Consider the following 24,095-nt stretch of genomic DNA (forward strand, 5'->3'; position numbering starts at 1 on the left):
AGCACGTGGCTTCTCCGGGAGGCGCTAATCTAGGGAAGGAGGGGTGAGTGGGAAAGTGTGACGGGGAAGAGGGAAAAGCCAATAAGGGGGAAAAGGGAGCAGGCTACCCAGTGGGCACCTGGAGCTCGGCCCCCCTGGGGGTCCACTGAGCGACTGTGAGCAGTGTGCCTAGAGCCGTCCTACCCAGTGACCGGTAGGCTGGAGTGTTTGGTCGCTGGCCACCATCCATCACTGGGTCAAGGCTGCCCCCGTGGACATTCCGGCCCTGGCGTTTCTGGGTACCCTGTGGGAAGTTGGCTCCTGCGGTGCCAGAGAAAGTTCCAGGCAGGGAAGTGGAGACATGACGGCTGGGGACGGGATAGGGGGTATCCCCCTTTGCAGTGCTCATTACGGAGCAGGGGACCTCAGAACGAGGGAATAGGGGCAATGCACGAACAGCATCCGCTCCGGGTAAACATTGCACGTGTGGACTCATGGCTGGACATGAGGGTGGACAAGGGGTCAGTGAGCTGGGGAGAGAGGAGCTGGTCAGTGGGGTGACCCTAAGGACCACATCTTCTCCTGCTTCATTTCACCGGCGAAGGCTTCTGAATTGTCAAAGCTAGAAGAACAGGAGGGAAGGCAGCAAAGGGTCATTGCCACGGGCTTTCCCAACCCAAAGACTGATGTCAGGGACTGCCCCCCGACTGAGACTCTATGTCCTACACTTGCCCTGCACACACACAGGGCTGCCCCTCGCAGACACTTGTCCCGCGGGACTGAAGCTGCCGCTCGGGGGCTGGAACCCAAGAAGAAAACCAGAAACCAGGGAGCTAATTCTTCAGCCTCCTCCGCACTGCTCCTGGCCCACAAACTCCCCCCAGATCCACAAGCTCCTGCTTCCTGTCCCCTCCCCACCAACATCCTTCTGCCTCTTGACTTTGCGTGTGCTGTTCCCTCTGCCCGCAATGCCCCCCCACTATGATCAATGTGGAAAACTCCTTTAGGAATCCATAGGGCTCTGCTCAAATGCCAGGTCCTGCACGAAGCCTCTGGTCCCAAGGAACGTCTCCTTCCCTTCTGCTCCCCCGAGACTTCCCTTAGATCCCAAATGTTACACTTACCAGCATCCTTCTGGAGTTCTGGGGTCCTGAGGAACAAAGACCATCCCCGTGTCACAACTGCATGCCTGGCGCCCAGCCCAGAGCCTGGTATGGATTCAGGGCCTCAGTTTCCTCATCTGGAACATGGGAGTGATCACGGCACCTACCTCATCATGCTGTTGTGAAGTTCAGTCGCTGTATTCGGAGCCACGCCTGGTACAAGGTGAGCGCTAGACAAGCTTTAGCCATTGGCATTATCAGTGTGGTTCAGGCTGAACTTACGAGATCCAGGTGAAGACAGAAATAGAACTGCCTTGTGCAGGACCCACAACTGCTCTTCTGTCACCCCATTTTACACGTGAGGACACAGAGACTCCAGAAAAGTCACATGGCTAGAAAGGGGCAGAGCTGGGACTTGGGTCAGAGTCTGCTTGACCACAGTCCTGTGTTCTCTCCAGCACTGCCCTGCCCTGGCTGTCAGTCTGTCAGTCTGTCAGTCTCTCATCCTTCCTCCCTAATGCCCTCCTCACCTCAGTGGCGCTACGAGGGGCTGCTGAGGGTAGGGGGTAAAATGTGGGTATTGATTTTTGACAAATCTGGGTTCAAAGGCTAGCCTTCCACTCCCCAGCTGTGTGGCTGTGCAGAGCCTGTGACGTCCTCGCTCTCTGCCTCAGTTTCCCTCCCCACTGTCTCCTGAGGATTTGGAGGAGCCTTTCCAAAGGCAGATTTGCAGGACGCTGAAAAAAAAAAAACAACAAACTTCGGGGCTTCTCCTCACTAAATAGAAATTCACTTTCATAAGCAAATCTGTGTTTGTGATTCTGTTTTTCTTTCTTTTTTAATTTTTTTGATGTTTATGTAAATTTAAGAGAGAGAGAGAGAATGTGAGCGGAGAAGGGCAGAGAGAGAGAGAGAGAGAGAGAGAGACACACACACGCACAGAATCCAAAGTAAGCTCCAGGCTCTGAGCTGTCAGCACAGACCCCAACGGCGGGGCTTGAACCCACGAGCCGTGAGATCATGACCTGAGCCGAGGTCGGACACTTAACTGAGCCACCCAGGCGCCCCTGTGATTCTGTTTTTCTTAAAGACAGACCCCCAAAATATAAGCTCTGGCTCCCCAAACCTGATCTGCCTGAGACCCTCTCTCTGCTTCTTCCAGGGCATATCCAGCCCCACCCCCTTTCTGCCCAGAAGTCAGTGCCCGCCCCGTCGCAGGTCCCAGAGCCCCGATGGGGACCTGGGGCTTGGAAGATAAAGGGACCGGGACATCGTCCAGTAAGTTAGCGTCAGAGCGGGGCTTGAACCCATGTCTTCCAGTGCCCAGTTTGCAGCGGGGAAGGGGTGGGACCTGACCCTCACCCATAAGTGCTTTGGGCTGTGACTCAGAAGAATAGCCTGGTGCCTCTTCAGGGGCCCAGAGGGGCAGGGGCAGCTGCGGGTGGGGGTGTCCAGGGATCACTGCTAAAATAAGTAGCAGCTTCCTCTGAAACGCCTCTGTGGTCTGTGCAGGGGAAGGAAGTGGAGGCCCAGAAACGGGAGGGGGCAGAAGGGTGAGAGCCGCCAGCATTTCAGAGACCGAGCTGGGGCAGCCCCCACCCACCCAGATCCAACAGTCGGTTCCAGCCAGGCTGCAGCGTGGAGGCCCCAGGAGCTCAGGCCTTCCCTCCAGGCCACTCTTGGCCTGGTCCCTTCTCCTGCCCCAACGCACTCCCCACACTCTAACGGCATCTGGCCTTACCCTTTCCCCCACTTTCTCCTGTAAGACACAAGGCCAGTGTCACCTCTTCTGGGAAGCCTTCCCTGACCACCCCGTAGACAGACATAGGCCCAAACACGCGAGCACAGACGGGATCGGGCGCCCGTAGACCCTCATTGTAAACAGGAGTATTTGTTGTGACAGCTGGCATTTACCGAGCGTTTCAATGTTGACAATGTGCCGGGTGCTCTGCCTGGCTGAGCTCATCGAATTCTTACAGAAACACGATGCTGTAGTTGTTATCAATAGCTGCATTTTACAGATGAGTAAACCAAGGCTCAGAGAAGATGACCATCTTCCTTAAGGTCACACGGTCAGAAAATGACCAGGAGTGTAATGGAGGTCTGACTCCACAGCAGGGTCATTTAACCAGGATAGGAATGGGGGCCCCGGAAGTTGTAGGACGCACCTGCACCGAGGAGGCTTACTTTTCAGCCTTGCCCTTCCCCACTCCTTGGAGCAGCTGGGAGTTAGAGAGTGCTTTAAAGGGAGAGAGGAAGCCAGGTTGTAATGAGGAAGTATTTCTGTGTAAACATTTTTGGTAAACTGTGTGAAGAGATCCCAGAAGTATTTCCAAGGCTTCCCTACGGTACTGGGCTTTCTGCTTATGGGTATACTGAATGCCATCAGTAACGATGAGAGGCATAATTCCAGCTTAAACGTTCTTAGAACAATCTCCCTGTGTGCCAGCCTGTGTAGAAGACTGGTCATTTGGAGACAGTTCGCCCAGCCTGGCACCAGACAGGGAGCCCCAGGAGCCCTCCTGCCACCTTGCCCTCTGCAGAGACAGCCCTCCAGCCCCTCGGGCCTGGGCCCTGAGCTCTCAACAGGGCCCATGACTCGTCCTCCTGGCCTTCAAGCCTCCAAGGAGGCACCTCCTTTCTGCAGCTGCAGCAGGTCAAGAGCCTCATCCGAGGAGGAAGTGAAAGCCCTGCGTGGGTGAGTCATCGAGGGTCCTGGCCTGGAGGGGCCTGCCGGGTGTGGCACGGGGCGGGGAGAAGAGCCTGGCAGGAAAGGGTGCCACCACAAGGAGGGAGAGCTAGGAGGCCACCGAACGTGAAGGACGTGAAATCACCTGCAGACCCTGGTGGTCTTTAGCGGGAGAGGACGTGCAGAGATACTATCCACAGTCGTGTCTCTGAGGGCTGGCGTGGGGCAGAGCAGCCAGACAGGAGGTCACAGAGGTGACCTAGGCAGTCACCTAGCAGTTAGGGTGGCCACTGGCAGGCGGGGAGGTGGGCAGGCCGTGGGCTCTGGATCTCAACCTCCTGCCTCAGGGCCCCAGTCCTGCCTCTCACTAGCTTCGTGACCGCAGGCACACGGCTTCCTCTCTCCTTTGCCCTGCTTCCTCTTCCGTCAAGTGGTGAGGGTCCCTAACCTGGACATTAGCCTCTGAAAGGCACCTAGAAGCGTCCCTGGTCCAAGGAAACCGCAACAAACAGCGACTACTGTACCAGGCAGGGTCTCTGCAGGAAAACCAAAACACTCGGTTTCTAAATTATTTTCAACATTTACTTACTTTTGAGAGACAGAGCGTGAGCAGGGGAGGAGCAGGGAGAGAGGGAGACACAGAATCCGAAGCAGGCTCCAGGCTCTGAGCTGTCAGCACAGAGCCTGAAGCAGGACTCGAACTCACGACCTGTGAGATCATGACCTGAGCCGAAGTCAGACGCTTAACCGACTGAACCATCCCGGCGCTCTTGAAACACTAGGTTTCTAACAGAAGGAAGCCAATACAGGGACTGGCAAGAAGGTTAGAAGAAACCCAGTGGGGGGATAGTGCTGCTACCCACAGATGAGCGACAGCGGGAAGCTGGTGGCACCTCCAAGCCTGGAGGCCAACGGGAGGAGGTGACTGATCAGAGGGAGACACGAGGAGAAGGGCACTTCACATCACGGCGGGGATGGGTTGTGCTCACAGGGTGAGCAAGCAGTCTGGGGGACCAGGCAGGGAAGGAAGGGGTGGGAGAGGGTGACACAGACTCAGCACAGACTTGAGTCATATTCTACTTCCTAGTGGTGCCATCTGATTTACCTCTCAGAGCCTCAATTTCCTCACCTATAAAACAGAAATAAGAATAACACATAATAGGAGCAAACACTTCTCCAACTTTCAGTTCTCACACAGCCCTGTGGAGCAGGGACTATCACTATTATGCCCATTTTGCCGATGAGGAAACCGAGGCACAGAGATCCAGTCACACAACTGGTATGTGGCAGGGCAGATCTGACCCATCCTGTTGGGTCCCCAAGTCCTGCTCTTTGCCACTCACGCGATGCTCCCCAATCGGCCATCCGTGGCTCTCTCCTCAGCCCGTCTCACCCGGTTCAACGCCTCTCTCCTCCTGAGATTTTTACCCAGTGCCTCCAACCCAGGCTGGTTGTCTGTCAGCATCTGCTCCCAACAATAGTACCGGACGGCAGACTTACCACTTTCCTCCTAGGCCCTGGGTCCCTGGAGTCACACTGACGTGGGTGTGAGCCCGGGCTCGGCCGTTTTCCAGCCGTGGCGCCCGAGAGAAGCCACTTCCCTTCCGAAAGCCTCAGTGTCCTCGACTTTGGTGTGAGGGCCTTGTCCTGAGTTCATTGGGCTCTGGTGGGGACAGCGTGAATCCAACGTTCAGGGGGCATGCGGCCCAGGGCAGGTGTGTGTGTGTGCGCGTGTGTGTGCGTGCACGAAGCCCATCGAACTCTTATCAAAACTTAGTCATATCCCCAGTCTCGGGGACAGTGCCAATTATGTCTTTGCTTTTCCCGAGTTCCCAGCCCCTGCAGAGTGCAACATGGGGAAGTACTGGGCATTGTCCGTCTGCGCTCGCTCGCGACTGCCCGTCTCCCGCAGCCTGCTTTTCCCAGGCTCCTTGCGAGGCCGGGCCAATGGGAAGTGCTGGGACGGGACTGGAGGGTGGGGGAAGCCAGGGTTCCAGCGCTGACTGCTGCCTCCTTGTCTTCAGCTCCCTCAGAACCACCCATTCTCCTGTGGCTCAGCCCCATGGCGATCCCCGCCATGATTCAGCCACCCCTGGGCGGAATCATCATCTCCTCCCTGTGCTGCTCCAGCCTGGAGTGGTAGTAGCTCATGCCCTAGCTAGACTGCCTTCCCATTTGCTGTAGGACTTTTCAGCTCTTTCCTCGCCTGTGGAATCAATCCCCCGTATTAAATTTCCCCTGTTCAAAATACCTAGAGTGGTTTCTGTTTTGTTTTTTTTTTTTTTTGTCTCCCACTGGACCTGACTTTTGCAGAAGACCTCTAGGACTTTCCTTCCCATGGAATCTCCTCCCTCTTGTCCAAGCCCAGGGTCCCTGTCCTGGGTGGTTGGGGTCAGGGTCCGAGCCCGGCAGGCGTGCCACACCAGGACTGGACAGGACTCTAGCTCCCTTGAGCTCTTTGCAGTGAACCTGCTCCCAGCAAACAGAACTCTCTAGTGGTACCCCTGCCCTTTGTGTGACAGACGGAGTGTGCCAGGATGCTGCGATGCTTCCTCTTTGTTGCCCTGCACAAAGGCTCGTCTGCACGAAGGCTGGGAGGACTGGCTGGGAGCCGGGGTAGAAAAGAAAACAGTGAAGGAGGCAAAGAGCACCCCATCCTGCCACCCCTGCAGAGAGCCTGGACAGACCTGTGTATCAGCAAGTGTAACTTTTCCTCCAGCTTCAGGATCCTCCCTGGGACTCAGGCCAAAGCCTTGAATTTTAAAACTCGGGCCAAAGCTCTGAGGGGAATGAAGGCTTTCTCCGTGAAAGGACAGCCACCCAGGGCCCCGCTCCTCAAGGAGCAAAGAAGCCAGGCCAGACTCTTTTGAGTGAGTGGAGGGGTGTAGTCCTGCCTCCCAACCAGTGCCCCCTGAGGCTCCTATTGGGGGCTGCTCACAGAGGTCCCCTGGCCGTGATCCCCCTACTCCCTTCTTCCTTTCCAGAGTCCGGGGTAGAGGTCACTCCAGGCAGTCCCCTGCCTCTAGGCCACAGCAGGGCCTGGTCAGAATCGTAGCTCCAGCAGGTCCCCTCAGGCTCTTTCTGGGAGTGCCCCATCCCAGGCTCCTGGCCCTTGGCCTCACCTATTCCTTTGAGGCCTCCTTCCCCTCACCCAGGGGCCAAGGTAAATCCCAGGATTCCTGGGCTCTCGACGCCCTCATGTTGTGCGTGTTCCTTGGGGTGATTACACAAACCCCCTCAAAGTAAGGAGGAGCCTGATAGCTCTAGTCCAACCTCGCCCTCCGTGGTACAGGTAGGGAAATTGGGGGTCGGAATGCAGACGTACTGGAAGCACACAGCATCCTTGGCAGGTTGGTGGGAGGGGGTGGGGTGAAGCAGGTGAGGAGCTGGACCAAGACCCCGGGGACATGTGTCCTACGCGAGCACTCGCATGATCGTCCAGACTTCCTACGCACACACGTGCCCCAGAGGCCACACATGTCTACAAACCATCACCCCCCCCCCCCCCAGAGACCATGGGCTCAGCAACCGGGCACTTAACACATGCATAAGCACACGCACACATGTGTACCCCTAACGGGCAGACACGACCACCCACACGTGCACACATACATGGATCCACGCTCACATGCGCACTCATCAGTACACACTCAGAGCCACGCAGCCCTCACGTGGCCCCGTGGGATCACGACGGTGTGCGTCATCTCACATGTATGTAATCTGCAGCATATGTCCCACAACGTGCACGCACACCACAGCTAACACGTGCGTACATCGGCTCACCAAGGCGCCCTCAAACACATGCAGACTGGTGCGTTTACTCCCGTGCACCCAGTCGGGCCCACCATTCTAGTATAACTCCCCTGACGACTGTGACCATGGGGATCACCGCGTCACATGCAAGGCCTCCCCCCAGCCCACAGGAGCTGCTGCCCACACACACATGCACACACACACCCTCACACAGAGCCTCCCCTTGGCCGGCTTCCTCCTCCGGCTCCCACAGCATGTGGGCCGACCCCTCTTGCTGAGACCCTCTTCATGAACCCAGAGCCGTCTGGTTGCCCCTGGGACTCCGAAAGCACCCTGGCCACTCCCCCAGCCTTGTCCCCTAAGCTGGGTGGCCTGGGGGAGGGGAGCGGGCTGCCCAGAGCTCAAAGTCCTGGGGCCAAAGTCTTATTTGCTGGCGGAAGTTGCACAACCTGCCCCAGGCAGTCAGGGTGACTCTGGCTTATTGTCTGCGCTTCCCCTTGGCCACAAGCCCAGGCCCAGCCAGCCACCCTATTCCTGGGAGGGGAGGGGGGGGGAGGAGGATGGGAAGAAAGGTGGCTCCTTTGCCCTGGGAACGGATGGCCAAAGAGGACTCCACTGGTCCCCAGCTGTGTGTGCCACACGCCAAGGCAGAGATGCACAAAACTTATAACCCAACCTCTCCTTTCCCAAAGGGGAAGCTGAGGCCCAGGGAAGGCAGGGAGCCTGCCCAGGGTCACACAGCAAGCTGGAGGCCCAGTGGAGCTTGCATCCAGGCTCAATCTTCTTTCTAAACCTAAGAAGATCATAGTGAGGCCCCATAGTTTAAACACAGATGAACAGAAGCACTCTGGATGAAAGGGGGGGGGGACCCGAGAGTGCGTGAGGAGCGACCACCTTTCGCCCCCCAACCCCCCACCTAGACTGAGTTAATTCAGCAGAGAATTGGTTTGCCATATCACCAATTCTTGGGGCTAGCCACACTTAGCCTGACTTAAAATTTGTTTCTTTAACAATGTGCAGGAGATGAATTGGCAAGGCCTTCAAAGGGCCACCAGAAGCCAGGGTCTGGGGCCCTCAGATCCCTCCATCTCTGGGATTTGCCGCGCAGCCTGGGGTGCGGCCCATTCTCCCCTGAGTCTTTGTTCTAGTTCTTTCCATCGGGGAGGTGGGGTAGAGACAATGTGAACATTCCTATAAATCCCTGCAATCTGCTAAAGCTATAAAAACCATCCCATGCCTGTCGGCCTATTTTTCTCTTTCTTTCTTCCTCCTGCCTGCCTTCCTTTCTCAGCATATCCCATTGAAAGTCACCGGGCAGGTGCTGGTGGCCCTGGTGAGGCCAGAGTTAAAATCGGGTGGGACCACAGCCTGGAGGGTCAGAGGACGGGTATAGACAGGGGATGGAGCAGATGAATCAACCACCGCAGGTTAAAGGAGGCAGGTTTCTCGCTGACAAGGGAGGCGTGAATGTGGAAAGGAGGACACTGAAGAACCCTGTGGTGTTGGATTGGAATTGGAGCTGTTAGCAAGAATGTGTCCTTTAAAGTGTGTGTTTGTGTGTGTGTGTGTGTGTGCATATGTGTGTGTGTGTGTGTATATGTGCAGGTGTGGGCTGCACACGTGTGTGCATGCGTATGCATATGTGTGTGTGTGTGTGTGTGTGTGTGTGTGTATGCCCACATGTGTGTGCATGTGTTTTTCTCCAGCTTGTTCACCAAAAAGGTCTGGGAGAAGCAACATTCCAGTAACAAGCACACTGAGCACCAAGAGCTTGTTTTCCAAATACCGTCCTCCCCCTAGACAGAAATCAAGCTCTTTGGAGGAATGGCTGGCTCTGAGGCGGGGCCAGAGTAGTACAAGATGCGCCTGGTGTCAGAAAGTGAAGGAGTGCCCGGAGATCAAAGGGACAGGTTGAAAGGGCACAAGAACCAGCTGGGACCAAACCTCATATAATTCAAATATCAAAACAAATGAGCAATAGAGCATAGCCCATCAAACAAAATAGGAATCCACGAATCCACACGGCTGTGAACAAACAAGTGAACAAATGTGCAGAAGAGAAGGCTTTTCCTTACAAGAAAATAACCAAACAATAAAGGAAGAAGAAAAATCACCTCTTGGCAGCTATGATCGTGATGATGATTTCAAGTAAGTGACCACAAGGAAAGCTAAACCTAGGGGCCTAAGTGAAATAAGGAGTGGGGTTCTTTTTTCAATTTTTAAAATGTTTCAAATTTATTTTTGAGAGAGAGAGACAGACAGACAAAGTGTGAGCAGGGGAGGGACAGAGAGAGAGGGAGACAAAATCTGAAGCGGGCTTCAGGCTCTGATCTGTCAGCACAGAGCCTGACGTGGGGCTCAGACTCACGAACCACAAGATCATGACCTGAGCCGCAGTCAGGTGCTCAACCGACTGAGCCACCCAGGCGACCCAGGAGTGCTATGTTTACATAGTGCTAAAGTATCCCCACCCAGAAGCTTGTTCATACAAAAATAACACAAGCCCTCGGCAATGGAGAAACCGGGTCAGATGGTGAATTGATTGAAGTTAATACCACCAGTGGGAACAAGGTGACATTGAGTGGCACCTGACGGGGCAGTGAGATAGCACAGTGTCTCTCCTGTGGAGCCCTGCCCTGAAATGCACAATCCTGGCATAATTACCAGGAAACACAAACCCAAACCGAGCAACGTTCTGCAAAATGACCACCCTGTTATCTTTAAAACATCAAGAGTGTGAAACCCAAGGCAGGATGGAGGAAAGGACGCTGGGTTGGTTCACTTTCTATAAGTCATATCATGGGGCAACTGGTGAAACGTGGGTGGGCGTTTGGAGTTCTTGGCATCATTGTTGCATCTTTTCCTTAATTTGAAGTATCTTAAAATTATTTTGTTTTTATTTTAGAGAGAGAGAGAGAGAGAAAGAGAGAGCAGGTGAGGGTCAGAGGGAGAGAGAGAAAATACCAAACAGTCTCCACGTTCTGCTATGAACCCAATGCAGGGCTCGATCCCATGACCCTGGGGCCATACCTGAGTTGAAATCAAGAGTTAGACACTCAATGCACTAAGCCACCCAAGCACCCTTAAAATTCTTTTTTAATCCCACGCAGCACAACTTTGTAAAAGTGCTAAAGGAGACTGCTGGTGTATATCTCTGAGAAAAAGAGGAAGCTGAGGGTTGTGTGATGATCGCATCTCCTGGTAGAGAGTTTGGGGTTAATCGGGATGGACACCCTGAAACCAAGCAAGCAAAAACCAGGACGATGAATAACTCCAGGAGCAACAGAAACATGTACAAGAAAGTAAATGCAACCATAGTACTCTCCGTGGCTGGGCTATCAATAACATTTACATTGTCACAAAATAAACTGTGAATATTTATCTAACCCAAAACTATGATCTGATCATATAAGGAAGATGTTACCAGGAGAAGCAGGGAAGGGGATCATATGGGAAGGAAACTCTTATTTGTTAAAGTAGAAAATGCAGTAAATTCAATCTAAAACTGATAATCAAGGGGCACCTGGGTGGCTCAGGTGGTGACGTGTCTGACTTCAGGTCAGGTCGTGATCTCACAGTTCGTGAATTCCAGCCCCGCGTCCGGCTCTGCACTGACAGCTCAGAGCCTGGAGCATGCTTTGGATTCTGTGTATCTCTCTCTTTCCGCCCCTGCCCTGCTTGCTCTCTTTCTCTCTCTTTCTCTCAAAAATAAAAATAAATAAATATTAAAAGGTAAACTTCGTTAAAAAAATGAAAATAAATAAAACTGAAAATCAAGAAATAAAAGGGAACAAGGGCACCTGTCTGGCTCAGTCAGTAGAGTGTGCAACTCTTGATCTCAGGGTCATGGGTTTGAGCCCCACATTGGGTGTAGAGTTTACTTAAACAAGGAAACAAAAAGGACTAAGAAAAAGAAATAAAAGGGAATAGAGAGAACCCATTATTATGACTTACATCCTGCCTTTAAAAAAAATTTCTTTTAATGTTTATTTATTTTTGAGACAGAGAGAGATAGAGCATGAACGGGGGAGGGTCAGAGAGAGAGGGAGACACAGAATCGGAAACAGGCTCCAGGCTCCGAGCTGTCAGCACAGAGCTCAACGCGGGGCTCGAACTCACAGACCATGAGATCATGACCTGAGCCGAAGTCGGACGCTTAACTGACTGAGCCACCCAGGCGCCCCTCATCCTGCCTTTTTAAAGATGATGGTATATATTGTGTGAGATCCCTTTGTATATACATTGATATTTCATACATTCAATTCGATAAAGGATTTTTCAACAATAAACAATGAATTCATATAAAATAAAAAAAAAAACCCAATACGAGCATGTTATTTAGAAGCGCAAAAGTAAAAGAAACAGAAACTGCTGTGTCTTGTTGAAAGCGGTTGCCTCTGGTGGCTGGGAATCGAGGGCAAAGAGATTAGATGGGACACTGCACTGTAAGTCTTGCAGAACACAGGGCATGTACAATTTTAATAAAAATTGGAATCAAAATCGAAAAATATAATGAACAGAAACACGTTTTGAGCAAAGCAATGCAGTTGGACAATTTGTGGAGTTGCCTATTCAGCAAAATCTGCAAAAGAATCCCCCAGATGCTAGAGGCCTGAGAAAACAGAAAAGGACTTCTTAAGGGATTTTTTCAAAATCAGTCTAAAATGAAAATTTCCCCTGTGATACAATGAAAAAATATTCATAGGATATTATCTTAAAAGAAGAATAAACTAGAAGAGTTTGGGTCTTATGATGCTTAGCTTTGGTCACATTGAATAACCCCTGACACGCCGCCAGGAAGGGACTAGATCCATTAGAAAAATGTACGCTTCTGACTTCACCTCAGGTCATGATCTCACAGTCCATGCGTTCGAGCCCCGCGTCAGGCGCTGTGCTGACAGCTCGGAGCCTGGAGCCTGCTTCGGATTCTGTGTCTCCCTCTCCCTCTGCCCCTCCCCTGCTCATGCTCTGTCTCTCTCTGTCTCGAAAATAAATAAAAACATTCAAAAAAAATTTTTTTAACAGAAAAATGTACGCTTAACACAACTGAAAAGAATATCTCTTAAACAAGTTTTTGGGAAACCGGACGATTTGATAATATGGGGCAGTGGTCCCTCAACGAGCCTTTGGAGGACTAACTTTGGCCAAACTGGCCTTGGGAGGTTTGGTGGTTTCCCCTGCACCCAGACCCTCCCCAAAACACAGGCCATTCCCACCGCAGTCCAGCCCCAGTCCCCCAGCAGCACCCTGGGGAGGACTCACCCTCCTCACCGCCGCCCTGTGTGGTATGAATTTATGGCCCCATCTTACGGATGAGAAAATGAAACCTTGGGAAAATGAACTGGCTCGCCCAGCGCCTCCTAGTCAAAAAGTAGCCCAATGGGACTCGGCACGCAGGTTGATGAACTCCGAGGCCAAGGTTCTTTGTTCTTTCCTTGCTCCCTCACCCCTTGGCTCTCCCACCTGCTGGTGCCAGACCTAATTAGAGCCTCGCTGGCCCCTGAGATGGGCTGGGAGGCTGATGTGTCATTAGAGCATGAGATGCTGGAAGCTCCCGCCATGTGTCATTATGTCTAATTACACGAGTTCAGGCTTCTGCGTGGGCTGGTGGAGCCAGAGCGTCTCTGGGCCCAAGTGGCCAGGGAACTTCTTCAGCTGAGTCCCAGGGCAGGGGCTGCCAGAGGAGCTCACAACAGCCCTGGGAGCAAGGCCCATGTTCCCTGCGTCCGCTGGAGAAAGCCAAGCTCCAGGCTCTTCCCTGAGGTTGTGGGGAAGGCCCTGGTGAGGAGGCGCTGTCTGTGCCTGCCTCCTGGCCAGGGGATGGAGTAGAAGAAGATGTCTACACAAGGGCACGGCCCCCAACCCCCTCATCCCAAGCCCAGACAGATGCAGGCGTGCACACACACACACACACACACACACACACACACGTTGCACAGAAACATGGCTTAGGAACTTATATACGAGCCTTTGAGTAAACAGCTGCTCACACTTCCATCAACTCCACTGTATGTTCACTTTGAGGGAAGTGAGAAGGAATGTAAAGACGAGGTCCGTGTCCTCTCTGGGCAGAGATGACCAGCGGAATCAACCTTCTGCATAAGTTCTTTTAACAAACGGATACTGAGTTGCTTCTGGGTGCCAGACACTGTTCTAGATGCTGGGGTCGTCAAGTCCCCGGTCTTAAGGACTTCACTTTCTACAGGGTGAGAGACAATAAACGTACGAATAAGTATATAATGTACCAGATGGTGACAAGTGGCCTGATGATGATCTGGTTGAAGAAACAATCAGTCAGGCCCCTCTCCCCCGACTCGCCCAAACCCAGAGGCTAGAGATAGAGAAACAGCTAGAACAAAGGAGCCCAACACCCCAGTAGCCTCCTCCTCCTCTTCTACTTCCCCTCTTTCCCTAATATTGCTTTCCTTTCAAAAACTAAATATTTAAAATGTGCAGAAATTACAGAAGATTTTATGACAAACACTCACGCACCAACTACCCCATCAAAGCTTCCTTATTAGTCAGGAAAGACTAGGTTATGCAAACAATCCCCAAACCGCAGTAGCTTGAAATTAACAAAGGTCTATTTCTCTCTTGTTCTCTATATCCAGTGAGGATTGCCTGGAGAGAGCTGTATTTATTGTAGTCTCCCAGGACCCCAGGCTGATGGCTGCTCTATCATTTTATGATGCTGTGATCTCAACAAGAGACTCCAAGGCTCACCATGCAGGGAAGGGAGCACGAAGACTCACACATTTGCTCTTAGATGTTTCCATTTGGAAGCGGCATATGTCACTTCTGCTCACGTTTCATTGCCTAAAGCAAGTCATATGTCCCTGTACAACTTCAAAGGGTCAGTGAAGTATAATCATTTCATGTGCTCAGAAGAAGAACTGAAATGTTGGTGAGCTTTGTTAATATCTACCGCTTCTTCTATCCTATTTCCATCTGTCACTCAACTCCCAGGGATAAGCCCCATCTGGAAGCTGTTGTGTATCATTTTCGTCTACGGATTTTGTTTTGACTTTTAATATACCTGTATGCATAAGCAAATAATAGGTGGAAAGAAATCACAAAGAAAATTATAAAATATTTGGAACTGAATGACAGTGGAAACACAACATATCAAAGTCTGTGTGATGCAGCTAAAGCCGCATAATAGAGGGAAAGTTATAGTATTAAAAATGAATGTACTCATTTTCTTTTTTTTTTTAAGTTTATTTATTTTGAGAGAGAGTGAGAGAGAGGGTACACATGAGGGAGGGGCAGAGAAAGGGGGAGAGAGAATCCCAAGCGGGCTCTGCATTGTTAGCACAGAACTCGATATGGGTCTCAAACTCATGAATCATGAGATCATGACCTGAGCCAAAATCAAGAGTTTGATGCTTAACCAACTGAGCCACCCAAGTGCTCCAAAGTGAATATATTCAAGAAGAAGAAAGTTCCAAAATCAATTACCTAAGCTTCATCTTAAGAAACTAGACAGAACAGAGCAAATCAAACCCAAAGCAAGCAAGAAGAAGGAAAAAGCAAAGATAAGAGTAGAAATCACTGAATAGAAAACAGAAAAACAATAGAGAAGATAAATGAAACCAAACACTGGCTCTTTGAAAATGTAAATAAAATTGATAAGCCTCTAGCCAAACTGATCAGGAAGAACAGACAGACACACGTTGCAATATCAAAAAGGAAGCAAGTACATCCCTATAGATGCTAAGAATATTGAAAAGATAATCAGGGAATGTTATGCCTAACTTTATGACCATAAACTTGACAACTTAGATGAAAGAGGAAAATTCCTTGAATGACATAAAATATAATACTATAAAACTTCTAGAACTTCTAGACTTAACGAAACTCATAAACGCCCCCTCAGGGGCCGCTCGGGGGGGCAGGACAACGAGGGGGCATGGAAGAGTTTGGGGGTGACAGAAATGTTCTGTGTGTTGATTGTGGTGGTAGTTACAAGACCATATTCTATTTTCAAGAGCCTTCAAATCCTACACTTAGAAGGCATACGTTAATCATATGTAAATTATATCTCAGTAAACCTGACGTTCAAATAGCTCAGAGGAGGGGCACCTGGCTGGTTCAGTCAGTAGAGCATGAGACTCTTGATCTTGGGGCTGTAAGTTTGAGCCCCATGTTGGATGCAGAGATTATTTTAAAAATCAAATCTTTAAAAAACAAGACAAAAGACAAATAGCTCAGAGAAAAAGAATATGCTTGTGTGTTTCTTTGTGCATGCCTCCTACATGTATATGCATATATGTATGTATGTATGTATGTGTATATATCTATATATGTATCTATATCTATACCCCTACAGAGATTAGAGGGGTAAGAATGATAAAGCACATACATGTGTTTATATAGTGAGGAGACGCTGACAAAGCAAACATGGTAAAATGTTAACACTTAGGGAATCTGAAAGTATACAGACATTCTTTGTTCTATTTTGCAGCCTTTTCCTAAGTCTGAAATTGTTTCAAAATAAAAAGTTAACGGCCGCCTGGGTAGCTCAGTCAGTTAAGCATCTAACTTTTGATTTGGCTCAGGCCATGATCCAGGGTCATGGGACTGATTGAGCTGTGCATCAGGCTCGTGCTGAGTGTGGAGGCTGCTTGGGATTCTCTCTCTCCCCCTCTCTCTGCCCCTCCCCTGCTCACGTGTGCGTGTGGCCACATTCTCTCTCTCTTTCTCTCTCTCTCCGTCTAAAAGAAGTTAAAAATTATATATGATTGCTTTTGTATGATAAAATGTATGACAAAATGCACATATAGTATTTAGACTACATACGGTCTTTCACAACTTGATTTTTTTCATGGGACACCATGTTTTTGAAAAGTGTTGCTACATGCACAGGGAGTCATGCACTTTCTTGTCATATAACAGCCCCCGTGCACATGTTCCACAGTAGAAGGATTCTTTGCTCTGCTGAGGGAAGTTGTTTCCTTTTCCTTTCATCACCCTTACTTCGTTTTCTTGCACAAATGCAAAAGCCCCTCGGTTTTAAACCGGGAGTGGAACAGCTAGGTCTTTAGACATGTGAATCTTCGCCTTTGCTAGCGATCCTAAGGTTGCTGTCCTCAGTGTTTGAACCACGTGTCCCTCTACCTCGTGTCTGCTCAGGGCCTTTTGCTGCCATGCTCCACCCCGGCTCTGGCCGCAGCTCCTCCTTCCAGAGATGTCCCATTCCCACAGGCAGACATTGACCCTGATCCCTTGAAGCAGTAACCAAGAGTTGAAGGAAGAGAAAAATGGTTTCTCTTTGGGTAATAAAAAATGCCCTCAAACTGGGGCACCTGGGTGGCTCAGACAGTTGAACGTCTGACATGATCTCATGGTTTGTGAGTTCAAGTCCCACCATCGGGTGCTGTGTTGACAGCTTGGAACCTGGACCTGGCTTCAGATTCTGAGTCTCTCTCTTTCTCTCTGCCCCCGCCCCTCACGTTCTGTCTCTCTCCTTCAAAAATAAGTAAACATTAAAAAAAAATTTTTAATGCCCTAAAATTGACCTTGGTGACAGCTGACCTATCTGTGACTATACTAAAAACCATTTTAAAATTTGTTTTGTTTCCGGCTGCATTGACATGTAATTGACATACAACATCGTGTAAGTTTAAGGTACAATGTAAGGTACAATGATTTGATACAAGCATATATTGCAAAAGGAGTACCACAGTCAGGTTAGTTAGCACATCCATCACCTCACTTGGTTACTCTGTGTGTGTGTGGAGGGAGGTGAAAGCTTTTTAAGATCTACTTTCTTAGCAACTTTCAAGTATACAATAGAGTATTATGATCTATAGGTACCACACTGTACTTCAGACATCCATCTTATAACTGGCAGTTTGTACCCTTTTTATACACAAAAGTTATTGAATTGTACACTTTTTAAAAATGTTTATTTTTGAGAGAGAGAAAGAGACAGAGTGTGAGCAGGGGAGGGGCAGAGAGAGGGGGAGACACAGAATCTGAAGCAGCCTCCAGGCTCCGAGCTGCCAGCACAGAGCCCGACGTGGGGCTCGAACCCACGAACCGTGAGATCATGACCTGAGCTGAAGTCAGCTGCTTAACCGACTGAGCCACCCAGGCACCCCTGAATTGTACGCTTTGAATGGGTGAGCTGTATGGTATGTAAATTATATCTCAATAAAGCTCTTCTAAAAACTGAGCCTCATAATTCTTCTCTTTCCTCCCCCTCTCTGTTTTCTTTCTCTATAATTTCTTTTTTCTCTCCAATAACTATTTCTTGGCTGTTCCCAGGCAATCCCTGCTCTGAATTCCCTATCTCTGAGTCTGCTTACCAAATGTTTTTATTCTGCATCAGCCCATGAACAGGACTGCCAAAGAAAGGATTCTCAGGGGCGGTGGTGGGCAGAGAACTTACAGAGCAAACACAGAATTCTCTCTTCCATGGAGAAGACTGCAGACACCAGGACCAGGGTGAGAATGGGTGGCTGAGGCACCCAGGCGCAAAACGTGTGCACACAGGGTATGCGGGACGGGTCGGCACCCAAGAGTGACTGCTTCCTTACATTTTCTTTTTATTGTGGTGAAATACACATGACATAAAATTTACCACTGAAACCATTTTAAAGTGTACATTTCAGTGGTTTTGACTACATTCACACTGTTGTGGAACCATCTAGTTCCAGACAATTTTCATCACTCCCAAAGGAAACTCCCATCTCGCCCCTCCTACGGCCCCCGGCAACCACTCATCTGCTTTGTGTCTCTATGAGTTTGCCTGTTCTGGACGTCACACAATATGTGGCCATTTGTGACTGGCTTCTTTCATTTGGCAGAATGTTTTGAAGGTTCATTCGTGTGGTCACTTGTATCTGTGCGCTTTATTTCTTTCTCTGGCTGAATAATATTCCATTGTATGGATATAGCATATTTCATTTACCTACTCATCTGTTGATGGACATTTTAACTGTTTTCACCGTTTGGCTATTGTGAATAGAGCCCCTGTGGACACCAGTTCTTTGGGGGTACATACCTAGGAGGGGAATTGTTGGGTCATATGCTAATTCTGTGTTTAACTTATCGACAAACCGTTTCCTTACATTTTGTGCCTTGGGCGTCTAGCTTGTTGCATCCTAGCCCAGCCCTGGTGCACACGCACCCATCTATGACCTTCATGCCCGTGGCACCCTTCCCCATCCACGTTAGCAGCTTTGAAGCGTTCACATGGGTGATAATTCTAAGTCACATTTTGGGGGCCAGGAGGGGTGTTCTGTGAAGCTGGAACACAGATGACGCTGGGGCTGGAGAAACCGGTAGATGTCAGAACGCAGCTTGTCACTCTCAGGAGTTGAGACTTCACCTTGTTGGTTGCAGGGAACCCAGAGAAGAGAAACCAACTCTATGGGAGCTGGAGGAAAGGTTGCAAACTCTGCCTTAAGAGACGAGTTCACAGGGAAAGGAGAGAGGTCACTCTAGTCCTGTTGGGTCCTAACTCTGTGTGGGAGTTGACGTGAGTTTCTTCCGCTGTGCGGGCTTTGGTTTTTCAGATTGGAAAACGGAGATAATAGGGGCGCCTGGGTGGCTCAGTCTATGAAGCACTGGACTTCTGCTCAGGTCATGAGCTCATGGCTTTTTGTGGGTTCGAGCCCCGCATTGGGCTTTCTGCTGTCAGCACAGAGCCCGCTTCAGATCCTCTGTCTCCCTGTCTCTCTCTCTCTCCTCCCCACAAAAATAAATAAACATTAAAAGAAGAAAGAGGAGGAGGAGGAGAAAGGAGAAGGAGAAGGTGAAGAAAGAAAATGGACATAATAGTTTCTCTGGTGAGTTAGGTGAGATGCTGGATGTGTGCTGGCTTCATCATCGGTGAAGCTCAGGGTAGAAGCGTTCACTTGAGATGCCTGTTCAGGTGCCTTCCAGCATGCAGTAGAACTTCAGGAAGACTACTTTATTTGACTCTACGGAGGCATCTGAGAAGTTGTGTGTGGTTTGCAATTCTATAAAGGGAGACCCATTTACAATGTAAGTAGGGGAGCCGACTACTTAAATGAACCCACCAGTGAATCCCCAGGCGTGACTTTTGTATTCAATAAATTGGAATTTTCATATATTACGTTTGCAGCTCAGCCAGATACTGAAAAGTTTGTCCAAACCACATGGAGGTGGAGGTGACAAGACTCTGCTTTCTGTTTCTTGGAGTACAGGGACTTTCTCTCAAGCAAAATCTCATCTAAAAGAGGCCCAGGGCCTCCCACATGGGCTTCAAAGGAGAGTGTTCTGGACAGAGGGAAAAAGACTGTGCTTTCCCCACCCACAAGCCTGAAGGTCAAACCTGGTTATGTTAAGGAAGGGGGTGTGGTGCTCTTTACCTGGGGAATTTGTAGATTACTGAGACTGGAGGGAAGGAGACTAGGGACCCTCTCTGGAAAGACGGGAATATTCTAGGCTCCCAGTCAATCCCCATTGTAGAGGAAACGTCAGCCCCATGCCAAGCACTTGGTACTAATCACCACGTTTAATTTTCTCAATAACCCCTCACCTTACAAAGCCAGTAAGGGTCAGAAAGGTCAAGTGGCTTGCCAAGGTTATAGGGCAAGTTAAACACTGGAGTGAGGATTTGAACTCAGATGCCATGACCCAAGGCTTGGGGCTGCTTCCACCAAGCCACCTTGAACTCCTCTTGAAAGCAACACAGAGCTGGACATGTGGGTGGCATCTGGGACAAAGAAGATCTTCTAAGGGCTCCGTGCAAATGTGACCCTGTGGGAGGGTCATTTGTGCCTTTGGTTCATTGGAAAGCCCCACAGCTTCTGCAAAACCGTTTCCTAGAATCCTTGTCTGGAATGTATGTTAAGGGCAGCCAAAGCCAGCTTGACCTAGAGGCTTGTGATGGGGGGCTCACGGCAAAGGGTCAGTCCCACTTCTGTGACCCCCCTGGCCTGGGGCTGCTGCAGGTGGGGAGAGTGAGTGTATGTTCCTCAGTTCCCCATTGTGAGCGTGCCCTTCTCCACACAAGGTTGCTTGGGACTCAGCGACTGCATGGAAAGAGTAGACAGTTTAGGTTGAGACCAGGGTTCAAATCCCAGGCCCGTCACTTACTTAGCCAAGTTTCTTTATCTCTTTATACCTCGGTTTCTCTATCTGTAAAGTGGGACCAACTCCTGTCAGCTAGAAGGGGTGGGCTGATGTGAGAGCACACACGATGTGAGAGCCCGTAGGATGCACCTCCTGTCAAAAACGGGGACAATTCGAAGTGTCCTGGTGCTCCTCCAGCTCCTGGCAGTCACCTCCAGGGATCAACACCTGCACCCGAAGGGCTAGCGTGGCCGCTTGGGCATTGGCATGACCTAAGGAGACACCACGATGACCAGTCAGTGTCCCTGCCCTTTGGGAGCTCACCATCCAGGGGGGAGGCACATACAACCATGCCAGCCAGGGGGAGAAGGGCTACAGCAGAGGTAGGTACAAGGGACCCTGGGAGATGGAAGGATGACCCTGTCTAGGGTCAAGGAAGACTTCAGAGAGGGAAAGGCTAGGAAAGATCCTTAATATTTAAAAACCTACCTGTCCTGGTCACTGACCAATCAGAAGGATACTGGTTGTAAATAATCCATAGGACCCCTCAGTGTGATTATTAATGCCCCAGGAAGGGTCATTTGATGTGGATCCTGATGGATGAATAAGAGTTCTTCAGACAGGTAAGGAAAAGCTCACTCCAGGCAGAGGGAACAGCATGTGCTAAGGCCTGATGACTAGAAAAAGCAGGGTCCACGTAGAACTGAATGGCAGGAGCATAGAATACATATGGGGGATAGGGTGGAGAAGAGAGGGTCTTAAATACCATATTAAGTTTGGGTGACATGGTTACCCAAGACACCTCTGATGTGGCATTCCACACTGGTGACTTTGACAAATGGGGACTGCAGTGAGAGCTTCCAGGGTGTGAACACTATTCCCACCCTCATGACATCTCCTCCGATCTGTGGGGTTGCTTGGGGTCTGGGAGCAGGCTCCTTTCTCTGGGAGAGGGGCCGTCCTTTTCTGGGAGAGGGGCCGTCAAGGGCAGGCCAGGAGAAGAGTTCCTTCAAGTGACTCCAGAAAGGTCTGTTGGACAAGGAAACTAAGACAGATACTTAGTTGTATGGGTGGGACCAACACAGGGTGGGGGTGGAAACACTGGTGACCGAGGCTTCTCTGGCTTTCTCCTCGAGTAGCACCAAGCCTTCTTGTCTGCTCAGGAAAAACCAGGAACGTTTTGGGATTAAGTGTGCCTGGTTCTAGCTCAAGTTCTGTTGTTACGTGCTACGTGATCTTGAGCAAGGCACAAACCCTCTCTGGGCCTTAGGGTCTCTGTATGTAGCATGAGGGAGCTTGTTGGTTTCTTGTTGATTCCTCTCTTGGAAATGAAGGATGTGCCACGCTGATCCTCTCCTTCCAGTCACTCTACCTGATCTCATGGGAAACATAAGGGGTGTGGACTCACGCAGAGCTGAGTCTGAGTCTCCATTTTGGGATACACTGGATGTTTGACTTTGACCAAGTGTTAAGCTCTGGGCCTTAAATTTTCTCATCGAGAGAATGCAGACTGATTGGCGAGGTCACTACTGTATGGAATAAACGAGAAAACTCTCAGGTGCTGGAGACAAGACAATAAAAGTGCTGGCAGAAGACCCTCGTTCTTCCCTTGCCTTCTAAGGGTGCCCTTTGCTTGCAAGCCTGCTAGGCAGAGGGGCCCTGGCTGACGGGAGGTCGGCAGGGAGTGAGGAGGAAAGCCGGGGTATTTACTGTTCTCCCAGGACCCTTTTGAGCATGCAAGGGGGCGCTGTTAGTAATAAACAGACTTAAGCCAGGGCTGTCCGGAGGAAACCAGAATCCGTGACCCCCTGGTGACAGAGGAGTGTAGAAATCCGGGAGAGGCAGAGGTGAAGAGAGACATCCGCAGGAGCTCCGAGAAGCAAACTTTGGAGAGAGGGCGTGCTGTCTGGAGCTGACTTTAGGAAGTCTCCCAGCAGGACGTGCTGATTCCGTGTGTCTCCATCCGCCGTGCTCCAGAGGGGTTCAGTAAAGAGCCGCTTTGCCTTGCAGAGTTTGGGAATTGGATTTGGGTTGGATAATCTTTTTTTTAAATCCTATGCATTTGCTTGCGGGTTGCTTGCTTCGTGTTTTTCTTGGATGTGACTCCCTGCTGAGATGGGTCGTGGGCTGGGAGCAAGAGGGCCCAATTTTATAGCTGGGTTACCCGGGTAAAGAGGCTTTCTGATGCCTGGAAAGCAATAGCTGCTCAGTAAATATTCGTCCCTTCTCATATTCACCATCAGGCGCCTTTGACCAGGACCCTGTCCGCTCTTGTCTCAAGCCCCCTGAATAACCAATTCCTTCATTCTCTCCGGCTGGTCTGAGCCCTCCCGACTCCCCACCCCTCCCCACACAAGAATTCCTAACCCAGAGCACAGGAACTCCTCTGAGAGCCTGCTGGATTGGCTTCCTTTCCGCTTCCTTTCTCCTCCTCTCCAGTGGGGGCTGGGCTGGGGCGCAGCTGGCGGGGCTGGGGGTGCTCTCTCTCCAGACTGCTTCTCAGCACAGCCCCTCAACCGTCACACCCGGGTCTGCATTCCTCCATCCTTAATGCCTCCTCTGGGAACACAGGCTTTCAGAAACCTGAGAAGACCAGCCAGCCGGTGCAGGCCAGAGGGAGGTGGGCCCAGACTGGCGGGGGTGGGGAGGGGGGAGGGACTTGGCTTCTGCCTTCACTGGAAACAGAAACCTCAGGCCTTCCCCTCTGCTTTCAGCTGGTTTGGGCTTCCAGACTGGGGAGCAAAGAGCATTGGCTTTTGCTAAAATCCACTTGGGGAGACGGGGGCTGGAGAAGGGAAGGAATCGTGGTAGTTTATAAAGACGGAGGATTTTTGCCATTTTTACCTGCAGCAAAGGATTCCACTTTGGGACCCTTCATGGCCCCTTTAGGCTTCCAGGACAACAGGGCAGGCTTCTAGCAGCACCAAAAACAACCCGGGAGGTGAAGCTGTTAGCCCAGGATCACATAGCCAGGAAGCGGAGGGGTTGGGGTTCAGATCCAAGTTGGTTGTATAACACCACCCTGATTCCCAAGTACACGTATCCCAGGTACGTGTTGGCACTATGCCCTTCCTGCGTGCGTCTCTCCCTGGTTAACGGGAACAATTCTTCAGGGATGCATTCAGCCCATTGATATGAGCACCCATCCCCACTGAGATCCCACTTGGAATCTTAAAATTGTGACTCACTGAAGCCAGAACGGATCATTAGATATTGATCCACCCAATTCCTTCTCCTTATGGATACAATAACTGAGACCCAGAAAGGGGCAATGACCTGTTCCCGTCAGACCCAGATCTACTTGGACACAGCCTGCTTCAGTGGAAAGAGTCTGAAAAAGAAAAAAAAAAAAAAGAAGGAAAGAAGAAGGGAAAGAAAGAAAAGGAAGGGAGGAAGGAAGGAAGGAAGAGAGAGAGAAAGGGAGAAAAAAGAAAGGGAGGAAAAAAGGGAGAAAGAAAGGAGGAAAGGGAGAGAGGAGAAGGAAGGAAGGAAGGAAGGAAGGAAGGAAGGAAGGAAGGAAGGAA

The 24,095-nt window shown here is 50.4% G+C and overlaps 1 long non-coding RNA gene across 1 annotated transcript; it reads left to right on the forward strand.

Moving 5' to 3' along the window:
- The first annotated feature begins 515 nt into the window (after positions 1–515).
- LOC121034969 (uncharacterized) lies at positions 516–6,006 on the forward strand. The gene is made up of 4 exons (XR_005792701.1): positions 516–1,305; positions 2,245–2,360; positions 3,532–3,780; positions 5,796–6,006. It is a non-coding gene; the product is annotated as an uncharacterized LOC121034969 (long non-coding RNA).
- Positions 6,007–24,095: the final 18,089 nt, after the last annotated feature.

The sequence above is a fragment of the Herpailurus yagouaroundi genome, unplaced genomic scaffold (assembly GCF_014898765.1).
Source record: "Herpailurus yagouaroundi ecotype Mexico unplaced genomic scaffold, PumYag 160, whole genome shotgun sequence".
NCBI lineage: Eukaryota > Metazoa > Chordata > Mammalia > Carnivora > Felidae > Herpailurus > Herpailurus yagouaroundi.